Below are 21310 nucleotides of genomic sequence, written 5' to 3'. Positions count from 1 at the left end.
ATTTAGGGGCCATGTGCTCTTGAATTATTCAACTGTGCCTAATGAAAATATTTTAGAGTTAACTGAGAAATGGCAATGAGTTGAGCAGTTTAGTGGGTGGTAAGTTCCAGTTAGGTCTTGACCACAGCTTCTTGAGAAGTGTCATTTCAGCATGATAGATGAAAAGCTCTCCTGCTCACCTAAAGCTAGGGGGAGGTGGCCCTCCATCAAAGCTTCCAGAGGCATGCCTTCATTAGCAAGTTCAACTTGACACCTTTTTCATGAGTGTTTCTCCTGTATCAGAAGGAGTCCAATGGATAAAACGCTATATAGACATATACATTTATATAATTATAACATACATCTATGCTATATAGATCCATATATTTTATGATTATAAAATTAAAGCATAAGCATGACTTTTATATCAATTGAAAGACAACCTAGACAACTAATGGGTGCTATAGAAAGTCACTTGTAAGCATTATTTAGAGAGGTGGTTGGTCGCAATTATTATTTTAAGAGAATTTGACAAAGGGCATTGATTTAACTTGTATTGTTAGGCAAAGGGTTAAATAAGCCTAGGGTATCTCCAACCAGTAGCATCAGGAAGCAGCTATCACCCTATGTGCAGATGAGGTGAAGTGAGGAGCTAGGGTGACAGGTGCTGGCTACTCAGAGGCTGGTCGTTCTATAGAATCAGGACATAGACATCTGGTGGCTGCACTACAGAATCTTGGGGGAACAGTCCTTCGGAGCTGGGACCTAGAACTTGGGAGAAGGGGTGCTGGTTGAGCCCAGAGAAGAGGACAGAACTGAGGCCAGCATTGAGTGGGCCAGCTGTCACAACACTGGGGATGACTGCTAAGCATGGTGGCAGCCCATCGTAAGGAAGAAGACATATCACAGATGACATGCCTTGTAGGGGCAGATGGACAGAGCTTGTTTTGATAGAATGAGGGGAAGTGGCAGCTGCAGGAAAGTAAAGGGACAGAATTAGTGAAGTGGAGCCTTGAGGGTGGTGCCCTGCAACATTTTCTTTTGTATGATTCCCTGCTTCACAAAGAATGTGTGTGTGTGTGTGTGTGTGTGTGTGTGTGTGTGTTAGAGGGGGAGAAAGAGTGGAGTGAGGAGAGAGGGAGAGGGATAGGGAGAGGGAGAGGGAGAGGGAGAGGGAGAGGGAGAGGGAGAGGGAGAGGGAGAGGGAGAGGGAGAGGGAGAGGGAGAGGGAGAGGGAGAGGGAGAGGGAGAGGGAGACAGAGAGGGAGAGTGCAATCTGGAGAGGGCCCTGGCAGGTGTGCAGCTAGCTCTCTGGGTGGTTTTGTTGCACACTGCATTTCTTCTCAGCTCACCTGGCAGGCTCAATCCTCTCTACTCTCCTGCCGGGAGAGTTCAGGGCTGCCTGAAGCCCACCCCCTGGCTTCAGCAGCACTGCTGACATCCTGCTTCCCTGCTTAGTCATTCTGGAATGGAACCGGATCCCACTTGCTGAGTTGGTAGCAGCCTCTGCTGAATGCCAATCTGATGTCAGTCAACCCTTTTGAACTCCCTCTAGCTATTGAATCTGCCATTGTTTAGACTCTGCACTGTGCGCTGAGTGGTGGCAGGCAAGGAAGCAGAGTGGGGTGGGAGTGGGCGTGGGGTGGGGGTGGGAAGGCCTTTAACTTGGCCTGGGTACCTGATGACGCTTGATTGCCCCAGACTGTCTCTTCTGTTCCAGGCTCTGGCTGTGGGTTGTGAAGGTCACCCGTGTGCACTGCCCACAGGAAGGTGGTGTTTGCTGGAGGCAGGGCCAGGCTTCTTAATGGATTGTCTCCTCAAGCATTTCCAGTTGGCAAGGGGAACATTTGTTCCTTTGCCTTTACTGCTCTGCTCCAGTGCATCTGAGGTCTCTAGGGAGGACCCATAAATATTAGGGCAAGTTGGGTCACCTATCAGTGGTTTGGCCTAAGAAAAACATTACCTTTCTCCCTTTTCTCAGGAAAACAGAAACACATGACGAAAAGAGCTGGGACTAGGGAAAGAAGAAAACTTTTAAATGTCTAACAAACCTACCACAGTCACTAATAGCAGTTAATGGTGTTTCTCCATACCCTCCTGCACCAATAGTTCACACACTCAGTTATTTCTTCATTCTTCAAAAATTAGCTCAAGGCCCACTGTTGCAGAGACTGGAGATGGGACCCCTAAACGAAAGCAGTTCTAAGTCCCGAGCGCTCCCCTCCTGTCTCGTGCATACCCTTTGGTGTCTTGTTTCCACTTTCCTGTCTGTCTTGTGAGCTTGCCTCCTTCATGTTTCCACTCGGATGACTGCTCACCTCTCCAAGCAAAAGACTCGGAGTTCAACTAACCAGGCTACTTTGGACATAAACTCTGTTTCCCATTTTCACAGTTAGGGGAAAAAAGTTTCCTTTCTCTTTTTAGACAGGATCTTATAAAGCCCGGGCTAGCCTCGAACTTGCTGTGTAGCCTGGGAAGATGCTGAACTCCTAATCCCCTTGCCTCCATCTCCCAGGGGTTGAGATGACAAGCATGTGCTATCCCAACCCCTGCCCTGTTTTTGTGGTTTTAATTAATCCTGTGATAATGTGTTGGCATATTAAATTTTTTTCTGTGGATTTTGGGAAATTTATTTTCAGGCTGTATCTTTTCCAGCATCAGGCAAAGTTCCTGATTACAAATGAAAGACGCTAAGGAGGGCTGATTCAACCATAAGTGAGTGTGCTAGGGGTTATCTGTGTCTTGCAGAATTGGCAGAAAAAGATTTAAGCTCAGGAAAGCAGCAGGAGTTAAAGAATGGCAATTCAAAGTCTAGCCTATGTCTGTCTCTAGTTTGTGAGGACCTGAGGGCATCCTCTCCTCACTGTCTGCAGACCTAGACTCTGCCAGTATCATGAGGGAGTCCAGTCCTCCTTGAGTGTATCTCACGCCCCTGAGATACAGCACACAGTATCTCAGCTGTGAGCTTCGGCTTGCCTGACCATGGGTCATCAGCCTGTTTCTGTGTCTGGGTGGGGTAGTGTTCTCAGCCTTTCTGGTGGGAGAAGACTTTCTGATTCTTGCCCCAGAGGGGACATTTGGATTCTTTGTAGGAGAGAGAAGCAACATCTATTACTCTCTCTCTTTGTCTGTCCCTGTCTCTGTCTCTCTCTGTCTCTTTCTGCCTCTCTGTCTCTGTCTTTGTCTGTCTGTCTGTCTGTCTCGCTCTGTCTGTGTGTCTTTCTCTTTCTCTCTCCTCTTTTTTTTTTGTTCCCTATATCAGGGACAGCTGAGATGGAGGAAAATGAAAGAAATGTTAATTTTGCCTACCAGGTTTGGGCATAAATACCATTAGCTGTGTCAGGATACAAAGAAACATGGCGTGCTCAGCCCCTCACCTCCCCGGTATACTAGACAACATGTTCCTATGCACCGTTTTGGTATGTGACTCACCCTGGGTCCCACCAGCAGCAAACATCAGCCAGCTGGGCCTGGGAGATCTGTCTGCTGAAGCATCCAAGTGACATCTCCACACTGAGCTGCTGTCTGGTAAAGAACCCAGAAGTCATTGTTTTCTGAGACAAAGGGCCATTTCACAAAGGGCCATTGTAACATTACTCCGGGTGCTGGGCTGTGCCTGGGAGTCACTGAGGACCTTAATCTTTTGGGAAGAGGCTCCTTGACAGTAATGCAGAGATCTGAATTTAGGGGCCATGCTCTACTCCTAGTATCCTATCCATGTGTTAGACTTTCTTTTTTTTTTTTTTTTTTTTTTTCGGAGCTGGGGACCGAACGCAGGGCCTTGCGCTTCCTAGGCAAGCGCTCTACCACTGAGCTAAATCCCCAACCCCTATGTGTTAGACTTTCTTAGTCTTGTATAAGGACAGGACAATTCCCCTGGCCCTGTAGGATGAGATATGGGATATTCTCCTAGATAGTGCCTCCTAAGAGGATTAGCATGCAGCCCACCTTGCCTTTTAACAGGGAGGTGACCTCCTCTGGATTCCCATGAGGTCATGGAATTCACTGTTCAAATTGGCTTGTGGTTTTAGTGCCCCTGTGTGAATCTGCACCTTTATGTTAGAGGATCCTCATCAGCCAGAGAAGGGGCAACTTGGACTCTCCTCAGACCTAGAAAAGTAGCCTTTCTCAGATCTCTCTCTCTCTCTCTCTCTCTCTCTCTCTCTCTCTCTCTCTCTCTCTCTCTCTCTCTCTCTCTCTCTCTCTCTCTCCCTCCCTCCCTCCCTCTTTCCCTCCCTCCCTCCCTCCCTCCTCTTTGAAGCACACCAGACATGATTCTAGTCTCTGCTCTTAAAGAAGCATGGCTATCTCTCAGAGGCTGCACCCCACCTCACAGGATGCTGTACTTCTGCAAGAGGCTTTTCCTCCCGGCCTTGAGGATTTTGTGTGTGCCACTCACTGGCCCAGAAAAAGGATGTCAGGCATAGGCTGCAGAGCGGCGTTGGCAACGGTTGAGTTAACACGCGTGGAGGCCGATATTTGCGAGTGCGCTCCTGACAGGAAACGGCTTTCGTTGTACCGAAGCTCGCTTTTCCTTTCCATGGAGCCTATGAGTCACCTCAGTATGAAAACTTGACACCAGGCTTCAGAAGTTTGGGGCTCTCAGTTCCTCATCACCCAATGGTCGAGGGGCTCAGTAGCTTTGTGTTTCAGTAGCGTTTCGAAATCTAGGGCAGTGCCACAGGCACGGGCTATGATGCCTAATGAATGTTAGGGGTGCTTGGTGACAATACCTGGTGTCTTAATCCCCCTCTTCTCTCAGGAAACCCTCTCTGTGGAGTCAAGCTGTTTCTGGAGCTGCCCTACATGTTCACCTAGGCCCTCTGACATCACGGACTGGGAAGCTGGAACTGTCCCTGCTGGCGCACACGGTGCAGGGCTGTGTCGTCTGTAGAGGATTTAAAACCAATAATAAAATTGACTGTAAGTCAGTCGGCTTTTATTATTCCCAGACCAGCAATTCTAAACAATGTCAGTGATAAAATCATCCTCACCCCAAATCTTTTGTTGGTCCATGTACTAAACAGTTGCTGGGGTGACTGTTGCATTTTAATTGTGTGTGTGTGTGTGTGTGTGTGTGTGTGTGTGTGTGTGTATGTATGCACACATATTCATGCATACATGTGTGGATGTTTCTACATATAATTAGCATATTTATTTTATTACTTATCATTTAATGAATACTTTATCTGTATGGAAGTTAATTAAGAGAAGTCCCATTAAGGTAAAGGAGCATGAGACGGGTTGGGCTGGCTTCAGGCTCAGGTTGTGTCACCAGTCACAGTGGTACCAGCTTTGTTTGTGTTTAGACAACTGATGGGGATGGTATCAAGATGGTAGAGAAAAACTCAGCAACTGGACTTAATCTTGTCATTCCGCATAACCCCTTGGAATTTTAGTTTGTGTTTAGGCTTAGTAATTCATACACAAAAGTGATCAAATCTGATTAATATTTTAAAATTGAAATTTAGTCTTTTAAAACTGATGAATGAATCATGAGAAGAATAATTACTGATAAGTTTGAGATTACCACTGAAAATGGTTTTGTCATGCAATGGAGAATATTTTAAAAATTTGGCCAGTTCTGGGTGTCCCTTATGGTAGGCCAGTCCTGTACCACTGAGGGGACAGAAATCATGGCAGCTACTTGAAACAGAAGGGGATGATGGATCAGGTGTGTTCTGGTCTATACACATCTGAGGAAGGCTGAACAACACAGGCAACTCTAGGTCCCGGAACGATGCTATCTCTGATGGGATTGAGACTACTGTGTCCCCAGCTGTACACTTCAAAGATGACCGTCTAGGCTGCCTTGGCTAGCAAAGGGAGACCTTGTGTCTTATCTCTTACCCCCATTACCTGTACCCCACAGGAAAGGTAAATCTTGTGTAAGTGCATCTGGCTCTGATGACTCTTTCTGCAAAGGAGGAAGTGAAGCTTTGGGTCTCATTTCCCAGGGTCTGCAGCAGAGATAGGGTGAACTCCTAAAGGCACCTAGAACGGAGGCTAAACAGTTTCCTCTGTCTCTTTAGGGGACCCTGATAGGAAGGACTTCTCTGCTTGACAGTCAGCAAGACTGGTTGCTGCTGGCTTTAGATAAGCTTCATGTTTCTAGAAGAGCTATTTTTGTGTTGTCCCTCAACTTCTTGCACCCTGGATGTCCCTGCCTAATATCTGTGGTAGCATCTTGATAGTTGTGGGACCACATACTAACGTACTTCAACTCTTGGGAGAGTGATGCCACTTAAGATGGAAATGGCTCTTTGATATGGTAGGTTTGGGAAAAGAGATGGCATAGAAAGCAGCAGTCATAAGAGTGTTTCCTTCTGGACTGCATCAGGAGAAAAGCTCTGAGATAAATCTAATGTGTCACTATGCCAGGCTAATCACTTCTGTCCCACTCAGACTTCTCTCATCACTAGGACATTCAGGAATGGGTCCAGAACCCTGAGCTTCAACATGGAGTGGAAGTAGGCTAGGCAGTAGCTTAGTGTTATCTCCATTGGTTTCTCTACCCACTTGCATGGGTTTCCATCATTTCTTTGAAGTCCTCATCCCTGGAGCTGCCTAGTGGCCTGGGTGTCACTTTTCCTCTGGAATGGAAACAATACATTTGACCCATATGGTCACATATACTAAATACAGGAACTCTCTTCTCCTTGCACCATAGAACCTTTTCCTGGAACCCACGTTCTTCTAAAGGCACAATTGCTTCATGTTTAGTTTCGTGTTTGCTTGTAACCTGCATACATGTGTATGTATATGTATTTATATACATACATATGATGATATGACAAACGAGCTTGTGTGTAAAGTATATATACGTGTGTATGTCTCAAATGAATTTCTTATTAGGTTTTCATTCCATTCCACTCTTATTAGAATAACAAGGAATCTTGCAGTTGTCTCCGACCAACCAGGAAGTCTCTCCAAAAGGAAACATGGTCAAGATTGTCCTCTTCTCTAAAGATGCAGCTAATTCTGGCCAGCACATTAAGATTCTAAAGTTGCGCCCACCACGAGCAGTGAATCGATGTGACAGTGTCAAGCAAAATGACCTGTGGGCTTGGGAGGTTGGTGGTTCTAGGAAGAGGCCAAAGTGTGAATCTTAATCTAGATTCCCTCCAGGAACAATTCCCCCATTGTGTTCCAACTCTGATTATGTTCCCTCACAATCAAACCAGCTCTCCCGGGGCTGGACAGTTCCTTTTCCTTCTTTCTCTCTTTTTTATACATGAAAACTATTGTTTTGTTTATTAGTGTGTTCTGGTCAGCACCAAATATTTGGTTTTGAGCTATAAAAACGCTCACATGCACAAAATCTTGTCCAATTACAAAAAGGGTTGGATTTAAAGTCCTGTTTGGTATAAAAATGATTTAGTGCATGGGGGCCTGGGAAACAAAAGTTCAGCAATCAAGAGTCTGATCTGAAAACAGCTTGAGCAATCCATTAGGTAAGCACAGAATTCTGCATTTGTGCTTATGATGTCAGGATAGTCCAAAACCTTTAGCCTTAAGAAAATTCAGTGGAGATTTTTATTTAACACTAGGCTTATCTTTGGTTTGGTTCAAACTGTTAGTAGGGACTATGTAAACTGGTTAATAACAGGGTTTCTTCATTCCAATATATGATCTGTCTGCTTTATCTATTTTTCCCTTGCCCATAGATGATCTAGAAGCCTCTCTGCTGTATATTGTCACTGCCTTTTTTTTTTTGAGTTTTGAACCGCAGCATAATATTTAGAGTACATATCCATCTCCATATCTGGACTTCAGTCAGACACCCCCTAAGCCCTCTTTCAATTTCTTTGCTATGTACTCCAGTGAACTGCAAACAAACAGATCATTTTCCTGACTGCGATAAGGGCAGTAATAGACTTTACTTCATTGCCAAGTGCCCTTCAGATACGCTTCCTCCAAAACTCCTCAGCAGAACAAATATAGTTACTGAATTTGGTTACTGGTACACAATGAAATAATAGTGAAATAACCCAGTTACATGCTTCTAATATAGTTAACTCATGCAGCAAGTTGCGCACAATAGCAAATGCAGTTAGGCAGAGAAAGAATGAAATTAAGGGTTAGAGGTAAAAGAGAGGATATGTCTTTAGATGCGATCTGAAATGAAAAGCAGACACCCTCAGAAGGACACATAAAGATGTCACCAGATGATGCCTGAGGAAGAGTCTTCCTCTTGTCAACCACAGCAAAACTGAGCAGGGACAGAAGGAAGGTCATGTGCGTCAGCTATCTATCTCATGTGTCCTTTCTCTCCCTTTCTGCTGTGTCTGTCTTGATGTAGTCCTATCCTGCCCCCTCGCCTTTATAATTGCCATGTAGCTGGTCTTCCAGTTCTCTTTGGATTAACCTCATAAAACATCTCCTCCTCACCTGTCTTTTAACACTGCTCTAGTCCTACCATTTTCTAGTCTCCTATTACTTACTGAGGTGAGATAAGTGTTGCCCTTTTAGCCAGGCACTCAGGGTTTTGTTATAACCTTTGTTCAAGCCTGACTACTCAAAGTGAATCCCAACACATCCACACCATCTATAATGCAGAATCTTAGGCTCTACCTGGAATGTATTGAGTTAAAGTCTATATTTTAACAAGATCTCCAGATGAGTGGCGTGCATACAATGTTTGAAAAATGCTGTTCCAGCCAAACTGAAGTGCACACACTCTCCCCTCACTTTCCTTTTCATCCCACCACATTCCCTCAGTACCTGTCCATCCATTCAGGCATTCCTCTTAGGATTATTTCAAATGTTACATCATCTTTGGAACTTTTCCAGGTATCCCATGGATCAGGGAATCCAACCTTCAGACTGGCCAGAAGTCTCTTGTAACAGAATTGCCCCTTCTAGATGACAATTGTATCTATTCCCTTTGATTTAGTCCTGTTGGCTCTAGAGGATTGGTCCACGGCTGAGAAAGCAACACCATAGTAGTTCATACAGTGGCTGGCTAACTAACTTGTCTCTCTTCATTTTTATCAAGCCAGAAAATGTGGTTACCAGTGATACTAAAACTGAAGACTAGGAGAGGTCATGTAAACCACGCTATTCAGAAACAGAAATCTTGAGTAATCCATGCCACTGAAGACAGAAAGACAGCCAATGTGCTGAAGGACCAGCAGAGATAGAGAGGCCCAGAGAATAATAGGATTCTACACCTACCCAGGTCTCTGGTGACTTTCCACTACTGGATTCTGGGTTCTATAATTGCCTTCTCTAAGGCTCATTACTCTTGAAAATTCAAGAAATCTCCATTCCCAGTAGCCAAACTAGCTTGGCTTAGAGCAGTCTAATAGAGCTTGTTCTATCCATGACTTTCTCTTTAGGAATGCCATCCTCACCCTTGTTGGCTGTTTCCCTGCCTTACCTGGTAACACTTGGGCTACTAAAATCTCAGTTATTAACCAATCGTAAGATGTGAATGTCTACAATGTGTGCTTCAACGTCGTGGTGGGATTGACTATAATTGAATTCCAAGGAAGCAAAGTATTCCAGTGAGGAGATCATGAAAGAAGGCTTTATCATTATAAGGGTAACTGAGCTGTAGCATGTCCAGCATCTAATAGAAGTCTCCAGTGCATTGAACCAACAAGCCAGCATATAGTTTTTCATACAGCCACAGCAGCAAAATTAGTAATTCTTCTCTCTCAAGAACCTGATCAAGTCAGTTTTATCGGTAAAATGACTTCTTGTAGCAAGTTGATTGTAGCAGACTTGTTTTCAGATGTCAGCAGTCTTCCTACTTGATCTTCTCTAGGCTGCTTTTAAATATTAAAGGGCAAGTGATGTTCATAGAACGACGGATCTCTGCTGATTGAAGGAGGCTGCTGTTGGAAAGGCTGTCTCTCAACAAGGTCTGTGGAGGCCTATGTATGTGTGGACCTGAAGGTATCTGCAAGCGGGAAACATGCATATTGAGAAATGGGTCTGATCATGCATGCTTTTCTTTCAGTGTGGGTGTCATGCTGAATCTGATAATTCTCATTATTCTTGTTTGGAAGAAGGCAGACAGAGAGCCCTAATTTTATAGGTCTCTAGGGGATTTCTTTTCCTTCTCTTAACTGCCTCTTGGAAAACACCACCCTCCAGACCCAGAGGTTTCATCTGCTTTTAAGCTAGAAGCTTCTTCTTTAATGGGTTTGTGACTCACAGGGCCTGGGTGACGGTTGCTTTTTCTGTGTATAGAACTATAATCCTTCTCAATTATCAAAGACATAAATTACTATTATTTCCTTACCAGATCGAACATCTCGCTTAAATATGTGAAAGAAAAATTGTTGGTTGTCTGGTGAATTCTCCTCTTGGAAAAATTGCCTATTCTTAATCTACAAGTTCAATGAAAGTTCAAAAGTTTATCAGTGCAAACTCCATATTCTAATAATTCATCATCCGGCTTCTGTAGCCACATCAGGGGACTCTGGGTTGAGACATTTGTGTCTTCTCTTCCATGTAAAAGTAATCAAACAGCACATTTCCTGGGCATATCACAAATACCTATTGATCATAATCAGAGCCCAGATGGTATGAAAGAGCTCAGCTGACACACAGTCCCTAGTGTCAATCACATGAACAAATTGATTTTGACTGCTTGGCCACGTTTCTCCTACCCAAGCAGAATTCCATTTGCTGCCGCTGTTTGGAGAATTTTGAGCAGGCAGCATTTCTGAAGGAATGCTAGAGTCTAAAGTTATTGTGGAGGTAAGCTTGATTAACAAGAAAATGATGATTTTTTTTAACTTTATGCTTAACTTTACCATAAGAAAAGCAATATTTTTCTCTGGTGGTCACAGAGTTTGCATCAATTTGAAATTCACTTGACTTCGCGTGTACTAATTAGGAAAATTCTGACTTACATTTTTCTTCCCGTGACACATGAAGCAGTAATTAACAGTATCAATACCTTTCTCTGACCGGGATTTGTTTCCCTGACCATTTCTTGAATTAGTAATTTTCATTGGAAGTACGGAAGCCCTTATTCATCCGTCATCCGTCTTTCTTCTATGCCATGGTCATAGAGCTAGAAGCTGGAGGGTAGCATAGGAAGGGAGAGCCAGCCGCCCCCAACCATTACAAGCATTAAAAACCCTCTGCGAGAGCCAGATAAGAAAGGACCTTCTTTGATATTATCCATTACCGTGCATTACGTGACTGCTTCATACATCAAAGCTGCCATGACAGATTCAATGGGAAATGGGCCTGATGTTCTATCAGGGTAAGAAGGGATCTGGAATGTGAGTGAATGATGGCTTGGGAACCAAACTTCTCCTTATCTGAGTCTGCAGGGCCAGGCTGGCATGTTTCTCACCCTTCCTTCTTGTCACTCACCTGGTCTATGCTTCTTCTAGTCAAGGGGTTCCCACCTGTCTTCTCTTACTGATGGCAGCAGGAGTCAGGTGATGCTTCTAGGTTGCTTTTCTTTGAACATCTAAACCTGCTTCGCAGGCCTCAATGACTGTACTGCGAATGGACATTGGACTCCGAGGAAACCTGTTCAGAGATAAGCCTAATCCAGCTAGTTACCTCCTCTTCAGAACCCAGAACTCCAGCTTGCAATGGAAAATAGATCACTCACGTAGGAATCCGAGGCCACACTGGCCTGGAGCAGCCGTTTTTTCAGACATGCATATTTTAAGGACTCAGTGAAGAGAGTTCATCCATGCAAAAAGGTAAGAGATCAAAGACAGAAGGATGATGGAAAACCTCAGTCACCTGTCAGGAACCAAGGGCAGCCCTGGCACTGGGTTTGGAGTGTTGGGCAAGTTAGACTTGCAGGCAGCCAGCCCCCTACTGCATAGGGAACTCTTTTGCCTGTTGTATTCTTTGTTTTTTAAGACAATGGCCTGAAGGAGCTTATGTCCTTCAAAAGCACATGCGCCTGGACAGCAGAGTGTCTTGTCAGGGAGCTTCTAATGGGAATGGCAGTGTCTCTCCTCTGCCTAGTCCAATGCTTGGGACTATGAAGATTATGATAAGCCAGAAGATGATGATACTTTCATTTTCATGACTAAAGACAGTCCTACAGCAGACAGTGCCTAGTGTAAAATCCCCATGTGTTCAGCCTTTCTGCCTTACCTTCAAAGCTCTGCTTCTTTTTATGATTGCCTACCTTTTCTGTCTAGCACTGACATCTCATTAAGCCATTCCACTTTATTCTTTCTTTCTTGTGGTAGATTACATTTGGCTGCAGGTGGATTTTGGCGTTGTTTTCATTCAGGGAATAAGTTTCACTCCCATTCCCTGGAACATGGACTGACTCTTGTGATCTGTTGGAGAGTTCGGATGCAATTAAAGTGACATTTGGCATTGCCCAGGTCATAGGAAGACTTGCAGGGTTTTTTTTTCCCTCCCTCTGGGAACACTGTCCTGGAAATCTAAGCTGCCTAGTTAAAAAAATTGTATGATCCCAAGTTGTCATGCTATGAGGAGCCTGAGACATGATGGATCAGAGAGCAGGGAGGTGGAGACACTAGAAGAGAGATGGGAGAGGAGACAAGGAGAGAGGAGGGAGTGGGGAGAGATAAGAGTCCGAGAAGAGGGGAGAGAAGAAAGAGGAAGAAAGGGAAGAAAGAAAGGGAGAGGGGAGAGGGAGAGGGAGAGAGACAGGGAGAGGGAGAGGGAGAGGGAGAGGGAGAGATGGAGGGAGAGGGAGAGGGAGAGAGGGAGAGAGGGAGAGAGAGAGGGAGAGAGGGAGAGGGAGAGGGAGAGGGAGAGGGAGAGGGAGAAGAGAGGGCAACCACATATAGAAGACACCTCGGAAATGATCCCTTTAGCCCACATGGTAACTCTTAGATCCAAAATCAACTACCCAGGTAGCCAAAATATTCCAGTCATTTAGCTACCTGACCTTTCCTTACACCTTCCTGCCCAAAGATGCCCTTTTTCTTCTCCACCACCTCCAACTACTCTGACTATTCTTCTGTGACAAGTTTGGCCGAAGCTACCCTGAGGACCATTGTTATGCCATCTGTTTACTATCATTCCTCAAAGCTACAGGGCAGATCCTACTCCTTAGTGCCCTTTTCAGTCTCTGGGCATCTGGGTAGAGCGGATTCGGTGCAAGCTGATGCTCTTGTCTTGAGGCATTTTGATCTCATTCCTTTAAACCAAAAAACATATTGGCATTAGTAAAACCATTTGTCTTTAGTGGCACAGTTTTAATTTAGTGTTTCAGATGTCGAGAGCCTCATTTATAGACTGAGGAAAAGAACCTCGGTGAGCACGCAAAGAAATTTAACTTAGCTACCTGTGATGGTGCACACCTGTAATCATAGCACTGCCACACTGAGGCAGGAGGATCAAGAAGAGTTTAAACTATAGCAACACTAAGTATTACAACAACAACAACAACAACAACAGCAACAACAACAACAACCAACATCAACGAACCAACAAAAAAGTAATTCCATGTAGCATACATAGTGGATAGGATTGAGTGACATGTTTGCTTGTCAGTACATGCCCAAGTCATTGATGGGTGACCAGAAGCAGACACTAGATTTGTAGTTTAGTTCTAACTTGGATGAGCCAGTGTCTTTTAACCACATCTTTATACAACCCGTCTCAATTGGATTTCTCCCAGCCCACTAAAACGAACTTTCCCACGTTCTCAGAACAGTCTCTCCCCATCTTGCCTCTTGTTTTCCATTTCCATGTAGCCTTTGGCTCCCCTTTCATATGCAGCATTCTCCTTCTGAGTGCTCAGAAAACTCATTAGCGTCCAGCCTCCTCAATTAGGCAGAATAAACATGCATTACTCAGAATGCACCGCAACAGAAATCGCTGGGAGTTCAAGCCAAGTGTTGGCCCAGCACCCAGGGATTTGACAAGAAGTTTCTTTCCCTTCAATCAAATTCAGCTCACATCCTTCTGTATCTTTCTGTATAAGTAATTAAAGTCTTATCTTCTGCTTTCAAAGGATCACCGCTTTCTCTTTTGTATGTATCCATTTCCTCCATAACCATGGCTACACTTATCTATTGCTGTGTGTGTGCCATTCATTTGTGGGATCATCTGCTGTTAGTTTTTCCCACTTTACTTAGCCTCACAATCACAAAATCAGCAACATGAATAACAGGGGAGCTAAACCGAGATGCAGAGGTCTTTTGCAATGGCACCAAATAGGATATATTTTAAATGTTCAGATTGTCATACAATTCTTTTTTTTTTTTAAATCTTGAAGTTAACCCCCTTCTCTCTAATAATTGTCACAGTATAAATTCTAACTATTCCCCACTCTCAGGCACATGGGACAGGGACACGGGGACATTCACCACTTTCGTCTATTCATGCTCAGAGGTCGTGACTAAGATAAATAGATTTTAGAGAAGCCTTGGTGTGGGCGTGCTCCAGGTGGGAGGAATTTCATGTCCCAGTCTTGTCTGCTGAACACCTAGCGTATTAGAGACTTTGCAAAGTTTGTACTTGACTCTTTAAAGGGAGGAAGTCACTAAGGTCAGAGTGTGATACATCTCTGGTAAATCTCTGACAGGACAGTGTGAAGGCGCACGCACACTGAAGTGAAAAGTTCAGATACAGGCGTGGCACGTGGGCGAGGAAGCAGCAGTCGAAGGCTTCTCCAGAGCAGCTTCTTTGGACCCGGTGACCGATGATTTGCACTTCAGACAGAAACTATAGTATACATGTGTGCACATGCACACAGAAGAACACACTCATGCATTCTCCCCATTCAATCTGTTGATGAAGATTTCCTCTTCTTCATTAGGGGGAGGGGGATGAGTGGTGACACTGTCTTCAGTTCCTTAGCAACAAGCTGTCACATCACCCTCCTGACATCCTAGTCAGCTGCAAGGGGAGGGAGTGTGGAGTTGCGATAGGGAAAATCCTTATTCTGTAACAAACTTGTGTGCAAGAAGCAGAAGGGCTTGCATGAAAAGGCCGGTGGAGGAAGCTGCATTTGAACAAGTGGTTTTTTTTTTTTTTTTTTTTTTACTAAGGTTTAGGTGGGCACCGGGGTCTCCCTTTAGGTTCCTTTTTTATTGAATAGTTTCCTTTTGATCCTTGAGTATCTAAATGAAAAGCCAGCACTTGGCATTAACCAGGGTCCTGGAGCCCTGTGGTAGGATTCCTTTGCGTGACTGTCATGGCAGCAGCATTGCCCGAGAAGAGCCTTGCCGCTGCAATGGAGGATGTTCAACTTCCGTTCCCAGTTGGGCTTCTCCACCCGTCTTCTGGATGGGATGAGGAAAGACAACTGAAGCCATCATCCCACATATAACATGAAGTTTTTTTCTCTCCTGTGATTGACTTCAGAGATGATGGTCAGCAGATACTAGGGGCACATGAGGGGTTGGTTACCTCAAGAGTCATAATCCAAGTCAAGGACCGAGGTAACCAGACGCTCGGGATCCTGACAGTTAGACTCTTTCCTTTCCTTCTTCCGTGTGTTAGGAATGAGGTAGAAATTATTTCTTTATATTTGGCTTTGCGGACCACACCAAATCATGGAACTAGGAGTGGCATTCACAGGTAAGGCACTGTGCCCTGCATACCTAAGACCCCAGATTCAGTCTAAGGGACTAAAGCCCAAACCCAAGTCACTGAAATGAAAAGAGTGTGTGTGTGTGTGTGTGTGTGTGTGTGTGTGTGTGTGTGTGTGTGTGTGTGTGTGTGTGTTGGGGGGAGGAGGCGGTGAAGAATTCTTTTTGAAAGAGAGGAAAAACAAGAGGGGGGGAGAAGGGGAGGTGTTCTGAGAAAGCAAAGTTTAAACAGCCCTGAGCTTTCAAACGATTGAACCAACGTAATTCGCCGAATTCCCAGCTTCCGTATTTAAATGTCTGATCGCTCATTCAGTTCCAGCAGAGACGTGGTGTTTGAAGGCCACTTTGTAATGATTTTACCCTGGTTCGGATTATTTGCGATCCAGGGGGAGAATGCGCGTTCTGTGTGAAAGCGAACAGAAAACACATCGGAGCACAAATCAGAAGAATGATTACCACGCTCACGCTCTGTACCCAACACGGGGTCCCCAAGGCTCTCGTTCTGTTTGTCTTGGCACTTTTTCTTTAGCCGGGCCTTGGTTGGACTGAAGAGGAGAAACAACAGCAGCCCGCAAAACCCTCAGCAGAGAACAGAGGGCGGCAGAAATGGATGGACTGCAAGGGTCCACATCTTTCAAAGGCTTGGCGCTGCCAGCTTCGTTGTGGGAAACCTGCTGGCGGAGGTCTCCCTAGGCTCTCACGGAGATCTTTGCAGTGTGTTTGTCAGGACATGCCTGGCCATCTGTAGGAGGGGCATCTCTACTCTCATCTCAATTTTCAGCAGGCTTGCCTTCAGCGGATAATGAAAAATGGCGTTTCCACAAAGTGGAGAGGGAGAGAGAGAGAAAAAAAAAACTGCGTTGTTTTTCTAGCACATTGCTCAGGAGACAACAGTTCATAGCCCGCAAAAAGAATTATCTGTATAGCTTACCGTGCACGGCAGAGAGGTTGCAATGTGTCTTTAAAAGAGCTGTCTCCACATGGTTAAAACCCCCGTCTCTCCTGCTCCCACTGACAGAATAGCTGCTGTTGATAAGCAAATCCACTCAAGACCTTAATGATGACCCAGAATAAACATCTGACATTTACCAGCTTTCAAGCTCTTCCGTGTTTAGGCATGGATTGTTCACTTCCAGGCCTTTTGTATCTGGCCTGAAGGGAGGACAAATGAAACAAGGGATAATTTACATTATCAATGGAGGCAGAGGTTGTGGCCTTACCACTAGTGAGATAGCCAGCCTGCTACACAATGACCATTCACTGTGGGCATCCACCCTCTCCATTTCCATAGTGATTTTAATTTTAAAATACATTTAAAAAGCAGATCCTATGTAGTAACACAGGCTTCTTTGGTTCAGGTGTGAGGGAGAGAGATGACATGCTCTAATTTAATGTTAAGCTCCGCCTCTCTGTGTGTCTCCACGGAGTCTACAGAAAGTCATCTGCCACTGGGGCTGTCCCCTGACTCACACCCGGATGGGTACTGCACTTCTTGAGGAGGGAAGGATGCTCAGCCCAAGCTGACGAATTCTTCGAAAAGTGCCTGAAACTTGGATCAAATCGACCAAACGTGAGGAAATGTATGCATGGGCTTAGAGACTAGGAGAGCTTGCTTTTCTCTCTATGAGAAACTAGTCTTGGTCCAGCAAGGAGGAGAGGCATGAAGGAAAGCTTATGCAGTCCTTTGTCGGCCTTTCAGGCAACATGTTTCACATTTGCACATGGTGCTATAAGACTAAATTCAACGAGTTTTCTCCTCTGAACAAAAGAACCTATTCTCATGTGGCAGGATTCAGCTAGTCTCTGAAAAAAAAGAAAAGAAAAGAAAAGAGAAAAGAAGAGAAACAATGCCAGTCTTAAGTCTGCAGTAGCTGGGAATTTCCCCACTTCGGGATATGAAGGTCTTCAAGGTTGTCTCAATCACCTTTGTAGATGGTTCCTATGGCACTTACAGAATAGTAGGGGTTGGAGAAGATGGAATGGCCACCCCCAGTACCACATTCCAAGTCCTCCTTCGAACTGGCTTAAAAACAAGGGAGGAGGTTGGACTTTCACATGGAAAAGACATATTGGTCGTTGTTGGTCTGATTGATTCCAGCAACAAAAGCTGGAGGTAAAAAACACACAAGAGCTTCAAAGATGAGAACAGGTAAATTGAGGAAAGAGGCTAGAATTTGGAGTATGGCTAAACCGGTGATGAATTTGCCTTTATTTATTTACTTTGTTGTTTTGTTTTTGTTTCCTAATTCTTCTGTTCTGAACTCAGTGCAGGGCGAAAACAAGAAATGGACACTAGGGAGCAGGGAGATAGGGGACAACTGCTACAGGGAGCAGAGAAGGAGATGATGAAGAAAACATAAAAATCTACCACTTCTCTTTCATCTTCAATGTTCCCTCATGCCACTACTCTTAATCCAAACAATTTTTTTTAAAAAGGCAATGAGGACAAAGAAAGAATAAAGAATAGAAACAAAGAACAGAAAAGTAATAGAAAACAAAAGTTGACTCTTCATGAAAATTACTAAAATTGGTAGGCTTCTAGTGAGATGGAGGGAAGGAGGAAGCAAGAGGAAGAGAGGGCAGGAATGGATAGGAAAAAGGCCAGTTAAATTGATCTATAGATATGCTATAATTACAATCAAAGTCCCAGCAATAATTCTCATAGGTGTATTCAAGGAGATTCTAAAATTTCTAAGGAGATTACTCTTTCATCTACTGTGGATTCCTGGCAGCTTTGCTAAAGATTGGTTATGATCTCTTCCAGAGCTGATATGTCTTACTGGTCTACCTGTGGGTTTTTACACTATTGCCATAATGCTTTAAGTTCTGTACTTTTGCTATACCTTTTAAAAATTGGTACACAACAATTTCTCCCACAACATTGATTTGAATGTTTATGATATTCTGTAGTTCCCTATGAATTGCAGATTATTTTTACTAGTTTTATAAAAATGGCATTAGGATTAAGACTTTGGCTAGAATTATATGCATAGATAGCTTTTTTGTCTTCTTCTTCCTCTCCTCCTCCTCCTCCTCCTCTTCTTCCTCCTCTTCTTCCTCCTCTTCCTCTTCTTCCTCTTCCTCCCCTTTTTTTTTGGCAAGCTCTTAAGTTACAGCCCAGGCTAGTTGAAACTCATTTTGTAGCCAAGATTGGCCTGAAATTTGTAGTGTTCCTCCCCTATCAGCCTGCTGAGTACAGGATTATAGGAAAGGGTCACGGTGTCTATTTTCCAGACTGCTTTATATGGCATGGAAACTTTAAGAGTAGACTTCAAACTTATGAGTGGGAAGTGCTCTACCTTTTATTTGTGTGTTCTTTGCTTTCTGCCGTTAGTGTTTTGTGGATTCCAATGTACAAGTGTTCTATGTCTTTGGTTACATTTATTTCTAAGCACTTTATTCTTTTTGGTGCTATTGTAACGGGATGGCTTATTGTGTTTCTTTCTAGATACTGAGTGTACAGAAATGGAACTGAATTGTATATGTTGCTTTTATATCCTGCAGTGCTGCTGAAATTAACTATTTGTTATTTTCCTAGCATCTTTAAAGGATTTTACACATAAGATCCTATCATCTGGAGAAGTAATTTTATTTTTTCCATGATTCTATTGATGTTCTTTTTTTCTTTCTTTTGACCAGCTCTTTGTAGGGCCTTCCAGTTTTAGGCAGAATAAAAGTAGTAAAGAGAATGGGCAGTTTGCTTAGGCCTTCATCATAGAAGCAAGGCTCTGGTTTGTCACCCATGACCATGATGTTTGTTGTGAGATTTCCACATACACAGCCTTTGTTGTGTAGAGGTAAATTTCTTTTATATCTACCATGTTGTTATTTTTAGCTACAAAATGGTGTTGGATGTTGTCAATTGCCTTTTGAACATTTACTGAGATGATAGTGTATGTGGTTCTTGTCATTGGCTCTTCTGGCACATATCTCCTGTTAATTTTTTTAGAGCTGTCCAACCATCCTTGTATCCAAAAGGTAAATCCTACTTGGTTATGCTGTATGATACTGGCTTTCTATATGCAAAACGAGGGCTATTATAATATACACAAAAATGATGCACACTGGATTAAAGACTTAAATACAAGGCCTGAAAATGTAAAATGTATGAGAGAGAGAGAGAGAGAGAGAGAGAGAGAGAGAGAGAGAGAGAGAACAGTCATGTTAGTTTTGGCAATGGCATAAGCAACAAGAACAGAGATACATGACTATATCACATTAAAAACATTCTGTATAATAAAGAGAGGGAAGGGGCAATCTACGGAGTGGGAGAAGATATTTCCTAACTGCCTCTCTGATAAGGGACTTTTACGAACTAGTGGCTAAACAAACATAAACAAAAAATCAAATAGTTTATTTTAAAACGGGCAATGGACTTGAGTAGACATTCGAAATGATAACTATGAAGAAAGTGGAATTCAAAATTGCAATGAAACCAATAGACACAAAGAAGAAAATAGACTTAGTGGTTTGTGTTTATATATTTGTGTCCACACACACACACACACACACACACACACACACACAGAGAGAGAGAGAGAGAGAGAGAGAGAGAGAGAGAGAGACAATAAAGCAAAAGAGGCTATCAACTTGAGAAGTGCTGAAGGAAGAAGAGGGAGAGGATAAGGTGATATAATTTTACTTTAATTAAAATATATTTTAAAAAGGATAAAGATATGAAATTGCATGTTGACTATTTATTTAAAATATTGATGTATATAATAAAAGTAAAAGATTGAAATATGAAGACATGCATTAAAGCCCACATCTACTCACATGTATTGAAATAGTGGTTATCAGATAGGTGATAACTCATGTTGGGGAGAATATGGAGAGACTAGAACACACTAGCACACCGGTGGTTGGCAGAGCTGTTAAATAGGGCATCTCCTATGAAAAATAACATAGAGGTTTTCAAAAATACAGCTAGACTATGATCCAGCAATCGCATGTCTGGATATTCAAAAGTATCGAAATCAGAATCTTAAAGATACATCTATATTCCTGTTCTCACTGCAGTTTATTCCCAGTTTCCAAGGGATAGAAACAGCCTGAATGTCCTTTAGATAGCTAAATGTGATTGTTACTGTGTGTGTGTGTGTGTGTGTGTGTGTGTGTGTGTGTGTGTGTGTCCCAGCAGAGTTTGTTGGGACATTTGGATTATTCTATATATACATATACATATGCCATCACTATAGATTACTTACAACTGAAAAAGAAGAAAATCCTGCTGTATGGATAATGTAGCTGAACCTGCACTGACACAAACCAATCACAGAGCGGCCAATCCTGTGTGACTTCACATACATTACTTTTTTAAATTAAATTATTAAAATCACAGTTGGTTGTACACTTTTTCAAAAACTTGGCTTAAACAGAAGGAAAATGTCAACAAAACTAAGTGCTGGCAAAAACATAGAACAAAGGGAGCTGCCACCCATTGCAGGTGGGGAGGCGACCCAGAACAGGCACTCTAGAGAAGTCCAGCAGTCACTTATGCAGTGAAACATTTCTGAGCACACTATTCTGTGATGCCAGATACTAGTTTATATTCCAGAGAAATAAAAACTTAGGCTCGAACAAAAGGCTGCACATAAATGTTTTCGGTGGCTCACTTCATAATTGCCCAGACCTGGACATAATCCAAGCGTCCTTCAAAGGCTGAATGGGTTAACAAACTATGGTGCATTCATAAACTGGAATATTTATTTAGTGATTAAAAGCAACCATTTGGATGAATCTCAGAGGCATTAGAAAGGCGTTCCTAGTGAAGGAATACATCCTGTCTCAGAAGATTATGTGACTGTGTGGTTCTGTTT

The sequence above is a fragment of the Rattus norvegicus genome, chromosome 2, assembly GCF_021556685.1.
Source record: "Rattus norvegicus strain SHRSP/BbbUtx chromosome 2, alternate assembly SHRSP_T2T, whole genome shotgun sequence".
Lineage (NCBI taxonomy): Eukaryota > Metazoa > Chordata > Mammalia > Rodentia > Muridae > Rattus > Rattus norvegicus.
This window is presented reverse-complemented; position numbering follows the sequence as displayed.